The sequence below is a fragment of the Strix aluco genome, chromosome 5 (genome assembly GCF_031877795.1).
Source record: "Strix aluco isolate bStrAlu1 chromosome 5, bStrAlu1.hap1, whole genome shotgun sequence".
Lineage (NCBI taxonomy): Eukaryota > Metazoa > Chordata > Aves > Strigiformes > Strigidae > Strix > Strix aluco.
Genome location: NC_133935.1, coordinates 54,394,310 through 54,402,628, shown reverse-complemented (window position 1 = coordinate 54,402,628; position 8,319 = coordinate 54,394,310). Strand labels below are relative to the sequence as shown.

At 39.5% G+C, this 8,319-nt stretch overlaps 1 long non-coding RNA gene across 1 annotated transcript in view; it reads right to left on the bottom strand.

Annotated features, from left to right (window-relative positions):
* Positions 1-1,983: 1,983 nt before the first annotated feature.
* Positions 1,984-8,319, bottom strand: part of LOC141924620 (uncharacterized) — a 47,693-nt gene continuing 41,357 nt past the window's right edge. Inside the window, exons 5-6 of the long non-coding RNA XR_012623598.1 lie at positions 3,596-3,774; positions 1,984-3,433 (exon numbers count right to left, since the gene is read on the bottom strand). This is a non-coding gene — a long non-coding RNA (uncharacterized LOC141924620). The remainder of the gene's footprint in view (positions 3,434-3,595; positions 3,775-8,319) is intronic.

The following is an 8,319-nucleotide window of genomic DNA, read 5'->3' as shown; positions in this document are numbered from 1 at the left end:
TTGCTGAGAAGGATCCAGGACACCAGAGAGCTGCAGCACTTGTGGTTGTTATCTTCTCTAATGTATCCTCACTGCAGCTAATCACAAGACTTTCCATCTACCTTAAATCTGGAAGAATAGATTTATGTATGAAAGACAAAGGCTTTAAATCAGTCAATGTAAGCCATGAATAACTTCATTAGAATCAATGTATTCAACCAGTGCAGTTTAGATAAGGCTCAGCCAAAAGGACTCGTAACTGTAATCCAGTCTCAGTACTGCCTTGCATGGTGAATCATAGCCTTAGGAGGTTTAGAATAGGCACAGATTTTAAATTGATAAATTGTTTATAGGTTAATGTTAAGAGTTGGAGAAAAAGTTCAGGCGGGATGAGTGATTGTACACTGTTATATTGTAAAAATAATATGAGCTACAGAGTGTTTTATATGGGTAAGTGCACTGGGACCTCATTTTGGGTCCACTGCTCCCCACAACTTAGAAGTGCTGTGAAACTATAGAAAACACACACAGAGAAAACAACATTAAAAGGTATCTAGTGAGTTAGGTTATACAGAAGAAACTCAATTTCTACAGTCTGCCAAAGAGAAGGCTCAGGGGAGACAAGATCACAGAATATAAATACCTTCAAAGGAAGGGGATTATTCGCATTACCAGAACACGACAAAACAAAAAGTAGTGGCTTCAAACTAGGGAACACAAAGTGCAGTGGAGTAATTAAGCTCTGAATGGAGCATGGTGCAGACGAAGGGGCCAAGGGGGAGGAACGAGGTCAGAGAGAAGACTTAAACTGATAGAGGAAGAAAGGATTACAACCCTAATCAATTCAGTGTTTGGGAAACTGTGGGATTAGCAGTAGGCAAAAGCAGTATCCTTTCTCTCTCCATAGAAGAGTTCTAGGGCCTACTGCACACTGCCCCCCAAGGCAAGACATCCTTGTCTTCAGTGGTATTCTCTGTGCAGGTAGTACTTGTCCAGGAAGAATCAATCTACCAAAGCAGGGCCATCATGAGCCCACACACTGCACAACTTCCATGCAAGTCTGCAGTTGCTGAACTGCCCCAAGGGTGGATAAGAGTTCTTGGTCTGATATGAATGTTGGCATCACATTCACCCCAGGAGGCATCAGAGCAGGAACTACTCATTCTTTAACTTGCTGCCTCCACTGTGATTATTAGCAAAAAAAAAAATACCAAAGAATCATCTGAAACATCACCATGTGGAAAATGTAATTCAAGTTCACTCATCTGTAAAGCAGAGATGTACAGGAAACTGATACTGGGGCTATTTTGAAACTTTGGCTGGTATACACAGCATGGTGTGCCTATAGTAATAGTGGGAGAGGGCTGGGATGCCAGTCTGTCAGAAGAGCTCCTTAAGAAAAGGGGGGGATGACCTGGCTGTCTCAGACACGAGGGACAGAAACCTGAGGGCAAAGCAGGGGTGCCCTCAAATGCGGGGTGGGGAACTTTCAGTAAAGCAGCAGGAGTTGGGAGGAAGCTCTGGATTTTGGACTCGTGGTATACTCATCCACTGCAACTTGCTCTCTCCCTAATTAATCCACAAATATATCTTGTTGCCCAAGGTCAGAAAAAAGGGAAGTAATATAAGACTACCTCCTTCCCCCAGGTCCTCCTGAGGCTGAGCAGGTGACATAGAAAGCCAGCAAGACACTTGGGCTGCTTCAAATCCCAGGGCTCAGATTTCTCCTCAATACACTCACAACATGGGCTGCCCTTTCAGGAATCTGTGACTGAGCTTTTCCCTTTACCTTCCCAATTCTTTGTGAGAGCTAAAGGGTTTTTTATTAAAATGCGCTGTATAAATAGTATTTAATTAGCTGATGTTTTTAATGTCTTACAACATTTTAAGATTCATTCTATTTCTTTTCCTTCTATGGAGAACTCCAGATATGCAAAAATGAAGCTTCATTTTAAAGAAAGAAGGAAGCAGGTTTTGAAACAAAGAATGAAGACAGATAAATCACTACATTTGCAGACAAAGAAGGATGTTTAAATTAATTGACAATACAGAGTCAGAAATGATTATATGCCCACAACTGCCATATATCCTTTCCCCAACTGAAGCAATATCAAAAGTGAAGATGAGTGCATTATCAAAATAATTTTAAACTTAAAATAATTGCGTATGTTTATTGGAAAAGGGCCATGGTCAAACAACAAAACACGCCGGGAATATCAAAATTAGAACATGGGTTCACACAAGCAACTATACCTTTCAGATACACATTAGAAAATGGTCTTTCAGTTTAGGAATTTTTTTAGTTAAGTCATTGATTCTAAAACAGACATAAATTTAAAATATTGCCATGAAATAAAACATGCACTTGTGTTTTGGCTAAATAAAGAAAATTTCAGAAGATGGCAAATAACCATACTCAAAAACTATTTCTAGAAAAGCAGTGCCTGATTAGTCCATATTTTAATCAAGTAAACAGAGGACAACCAATTCTATAAATAATATTGGGGTTTATGTCAGTAAAAATTAGCAGGATGCAATCTTTACAGTCTCAGTTGTTTTCACATTAATTGGAATACATAATGAAAGTAATTACACTCTGATATTTTGGTGCATGTCTCAGTGTATCTTGGAAGGAGTCCAGTAAGTTGTCTGTCTATACCTGATTTATAGAATAGTTATTTGTAATTTAAAATTGCTCCTTATGAGCAATAAGGATGGAGTGTTTGTATAAATTGTAAATGTCTCTTGATTTTTACCTTTCTGTGTCCCCCTGCAAAATGTTACTAAGAATAAAGTACTGAAAAAAAATCCCATGTGATTTACTGACAAGAAAGTCCCTTTTAAAGCTAAAAAGTGAAAATTTGACTGATATTCAACATACCTGTGTATACTACAGACCGTGTGTGTACAAATCATGTTATATGAATGTAAACGTTTTTGTGTTAAACATTTTGGGGATAAACAGCCTCTGCTATGTTAGGGAAGCAAGTAATCTTTTTTCCAAAATGTAACAGAGCTGATAGAGGAGAAGTGTGAGAAAGGCTGACTTTAAGACTGAGTGAAATCAATGCATGATCTGGTAAAGAGAATAATTCTTTACAGCCCTTTGGGTTTTCATGCAGGATATAGGGTCTCTTCCACCCCATCTCTTTAAAATAAAAGATGCAGAATAATAGATGAAATTGGAGATTCAGAGGCTACAATGCTTGGATACATACTTAGGGAAAGTAAAGTCTCGAAGTCAACTCCAGTGGTTTCAGAGAGCATCAGGTGAGGACTTGGAGGAGGCACTGGGAATGCGGCAGGAGCAGCACCAGGATGCTGGCAGGAGAGAGGAGGTGACAAGAGACAGGGATTTGGTGGGAAAGCATCCTGCATTAACCACCAGAAGGTTGGTGCTGCTTTCCATCCTTGTAAGCATTCACAAGTCTTTTTCTCTTGGAGGAAGTTTTCCCTGCAACAGCAATACATAACATTCGCAAAGGGCTGAAATGGGGTCGGCAGCAACCAGCACAGCTACAGTCTGGGCATTTTAAAGCTAGCATGGTCAGTCCTGCCATGGTAACTGCCCCACCACGGTGCCCCATGCTGTGAAATTAACTCTCTCAGGTCTCACCTTCATCCTGATGAGGCTTTCCAATGCTGCTGCTGTTGGCATCACTCCATCCCCAAAGATCACACCTTGGGCTGCTCGTGTGCCACATGCTGTGCTGTTCCCTGAAGAGCTGTCACGTCTCCCTCAGCAAGGGGACCATCTTTCATGCTGTTTGCAGATCAGAGAAGCACCCAGCATCACTGCAAATGACCAGCAGGACTTTAACAGTATTTCAATTACAAGCAGATCCCGGCTTTACCCTCTGTACCCCTTCCCTAACCTAAGACAAATCTAGGTGCTGTGTCAACAGGACTAGGCCATCATTTCACTGAGTCAAGCCATTCCCCTGACTCACTGCAACCCTCACTTCACCAGTTTTATGAAGTGTGGCATTCACCAGTTACCTTTGTGCTAAACAGGCAGTTGAGAAGAGGCAAGTGTCAGTGACCAGGCAGAGAACATACCACCCAGAGCCCTTCCCCATGCAGCCTGTGCTCCCCATGCCAAGGCGCTGGCACCTAGCAGTGTCCTGGCTCTCTGGGTGCACAGCTGGGCTCAGACCCTGCTTGGGCTGTGCTCTGCATCACCCTGACGGCTCTACCTACTACTGGCACAGTCATGGTAGACCACTTAGTTATTCCCTGAGTAAAGTCTAATTTTCATTGATTGGCATGATCATTTGCAACTTTTGCTATAGTTATGCTAAACTTGGTATTTTTTACAATACCTGTTCACATTTTTTTCATTTGTACCACATACCTTTATTCAGATGATTAGTTGTACATATGTATTTATGTCAGATAACAGTGTTGGGCACATTTTCTGGTGATAATTTTTGTCTTGATTTTTTTATGAACAGTATTCAGATGAAAGTTAGAATTAAAATTTTAAGAATGCACAGAAAGAGCTTCTTAAAAATGTTTCTGCAGGTAAAATAAATGACCTTTTATCTGCTGTTTACACAGGGAAAAAAAGTTTTTAAACTATGCTTTGTATTTAAAACTAGTTTATTATACAAAAGAAATATGAATTGTAGTTAGTGAATTGACAGATTACTTCTGGTCATCATGGGCCTGATTTCCAAAGGTATTTGGTGCCTAATAAGGCGGTTCATTACCTTCTGGGATTTCAGAAAGACTGCAGTAGGCCAGCTGCTTTGTCTTCATTGAAATCAGTACCAGTAAGATGCCAAGGCACTTGTGAAAAGCAGCGATACATGCAAGAATATTTTTGTAAATATGTCCAGATATTCTTTAATTTTCAGATTCAGCTGATGTTTTTCTTGTCCATTTAGGGTTTCGTTTGTAAACTGGAAGACAGAAACTTTTTTCTGCTTTTTTTAACTCAGTCTCTCAGCTTTAGATGAAGTAACACGAAGAAAATATTATGTTTGCATCTCAAAACTAAAAATTCCACTGAAAGTAATTCAGAAAAACTTATTCTATACAGCAGAAAATTAAAAAGCTCCAAAGTAAAAAGAAAAAAAAAAAAAAAGCCCTTTTGATCTGTTGTGGAGGCTTATACAATGTGATACATTAACTCAGGTTGGCCATAGTGATACAGAAGATATTTTCCCCACTGGAATAAAGCACTTTTGAACTCGTTAACAACTGAGAATTATCAGAGTAAATTTAGGCCTTAGAACAGGCTGTCATTGTCATGAATGTAAAATCTATTTTTAAAGAGAAGTGTATTCATTTTAAATTGAGACTTCCAATTTAAAGAAAAAAGGATGGCTTTTTTTATGTTGGTAAGCATGAACATAAACTCTGATGTTTATGGGTTGTACCTTAAGATTAAATATCATATGTGATAGTATCTACAAATCTGAAATATACCCAGTTCCACATTGTCTGAGTAGATGATGTTATGTAGTTACAGGTACATGTATAGCGACAACAGCACTAGTCCAGCAGCAGCAGCAATTATTACCTTAAGCAGCACAGCACATGACAACAGAAGCAGTGGGGTAGACAGCTATAAAAAGAAGACAACCACTCAGTTGTTTAAAATGAGTGATTCTGAGGGAACATGTGTCTCCTGATTGGCTCAGGCCAACAAAAGCCACAACCAGCCAGTGACTTGCTGGCAGCTCAGGTAGAAACCGCAGGTGGTGGAGCTGGGTCTCCTCCAGGCCCTTGGGCTTTGTAAAGTGGGATGAACAGAACGGGTGGGCACTTCTTGGCTCTCCAAATGCTGGGGCAGATCTTCAGGCCTTTTGGTCTCCTGCTAGCGTGAACATGGTGTTAGCAAGGAAACTCGCATCCAGGCAGATGTCATTTGGTACAGTCATGGGTGCTCCAACACAAAGTGAAACATATTTGTTTCTCACAGTCTATCAGTGTGCATTTCTATTGTCCCAATCTTGCATTAATGCCTTGCCTCAGATTTTATCACTTTTAATAAACAAATACTCATTATAAAGACCATTTTGTCCATCCAAGTTCTAAATCAGAGTAGCAGCTACCATTTGTAAGACTTCGATTGTCAAATATACAAGCTACCCAACATCATTTAGATAATGTGTTTGGGGCTGAACGTAAGTGATAATAAACTAATGTGGATTCATTATGATGACTCAGAGAAACAATATTACATTATAAATTCCAGGTAATATGTTTCTGTTCAGAGTGGATGTGGTCTTGCTAAGAAAAATAGGTATCTTTAAAAGTTGTTCCTTTGGGCTAAAAAAGCTGCTTGAATTCTTGAAGATAAAGATTACTGAAATACAGTGCAAAAGCCTCTAAAAGGCTTAAAACTGAAGAGAAAAAGGGAAAAAAAAGGAGATTTTTCTTTTAATATGCAAATTACTTTCTTGTTATCCTATCATAAGAACCTTGTTACCATCTAATTCTGGGGTTGCAGGTTGGTGTCGGAGATCTGGGGAATCCAAGTGTGCAATAACACAGGTACCATTTAGGACAGGTCAGACAGGAGCTTTATTAACCATGATCACAGTGAGAGAATATTTGGACAGCATCACTCCCTCTGCTATGCTGTGCTACGCCGTGCTCTGCCAAGTGGTCCCAGAGACCCAGCCTATAGACTGTGTCAGGAAAAAAAAGAAAAAGAAAAGAGAAACAAAATAAAGGAAAAAGAGAAAGAGGTGAGGAAAACCAATCATTTTGATGTTAACAAAGCCAGGTACTCATCTCCAGCAGGGACAGACTCCTTCAGTAGGTTGACAGCTGTCACACCTCTAAGAAGTAAATAAGGTGAGGACGTGGAGGGATGGCTCTTGGTGGAACCTGTATTATGACGCACACCACATATTGCCTTAGATCAGCAGTGGGGAGGAAGAAACGAACACAGACTGCTAGCTCCTAGTCAAAAGGACTGTTCTTTTAGTCAGGATAAACTTCTTAGCCAGACCTCTCAAATCTTAAATAATAATAATTTTACCACCACGTTGGTAAAACACACCTCAGGGTATTGACTCATGGTTTTGTCATGTCCAGTCAATTTTGTATTATCAGTCATAATAATCTGCCTTTTTTATTTCCCCCTGACACGTGCAGTTGGGGAATGAATGTGCTCATAGTGAAAACCTGTTTTCTGCAATATGCTGGCATAATCTTCCCAGTCACAAGAAGTTCACTGGGTTATGCCTAGCAAGTGAAATGAAAAAGACCTCCTTGCTGCTGCTCTCCCTCACCCCCTCCCAAATACACACACCAACTATTCTGATGATACCTCAGTATATAATAATGTCTTCCATGCTGTATTTTCCAACTTTTATGGCCAGGTTTCCTAGCAGCAGGTTGTAATTGGAATCTGACTGTGAAATAAACAGGTACAAAATGACTGACAATTCCCAAAGATGTAAAAATAAGCACATTTTAACCCCATGCTGTTAAAAGAGTCCCTGCACAGATCCTACAAAGTATTGTCTTTACGTGAAGCTGAAGAAATGCTTCAAAGATGAGGCCCTTTGGCTTTTTTTTTTTTTTTTAATCACATGCTACCAGAATTATAAGCTTATAAAATAAGTTATGGCATTGTTGCACTTGGGATTTCTTTGAACAAAGTCAAAGAAACAGCATTTGTACCATAATCACACAATACTCCCCTTGTACTCTCTCTATAACTTATTTGCCCTAACAAGTACATACTGGTTTTTTCATTTGTGCACAGGAATCATGTTAATATATTACAGTCTGCATCTTTCTCACATCAAATTCACATAACTAAAAACAAAACAAGACAAAACTGCTGCCGTAAATACCTTACACTGATTCTACAACTAGAAGTTATCAGCTATGCAAATAACAGATAACACTACTCCTGCTCATTCTAGAGAGATGAATCAACTGAAAAATTTCATTACATGCATTGTGTACATTGTACATAAAGCTCATTCCTACTTTTTATTTTATCCTCATATACTTCCATATATGCTTCTAGCAGTGCAGTCTTCACACAAATACTACAGACTAGAGCTACTCAACCTGTGTACTCCCATGTCCCATATAAAAAACCAAAAATTCTCAGGTGTCTTACCAGGGACTGTGACTCTGGGGAGAATTAAGGGTAGAGGTGATTTGCAACTCACAATTTGAGAAAGGCAATTGCAGACTGAATGGCTAAGGCTTTTTGTAGTTAATGCTGCCAAACTCTCCCCATTAGAAACCCTTCATTTCAGTCGTTCAAAACTCTTCCAGAATTTAACTGTTGGGGCTGAAATTTTCCATGTCTGTTTTCCAAAAGAGTGTCAGCATAAATTGTCCAGTTGTTTCCAATAATAA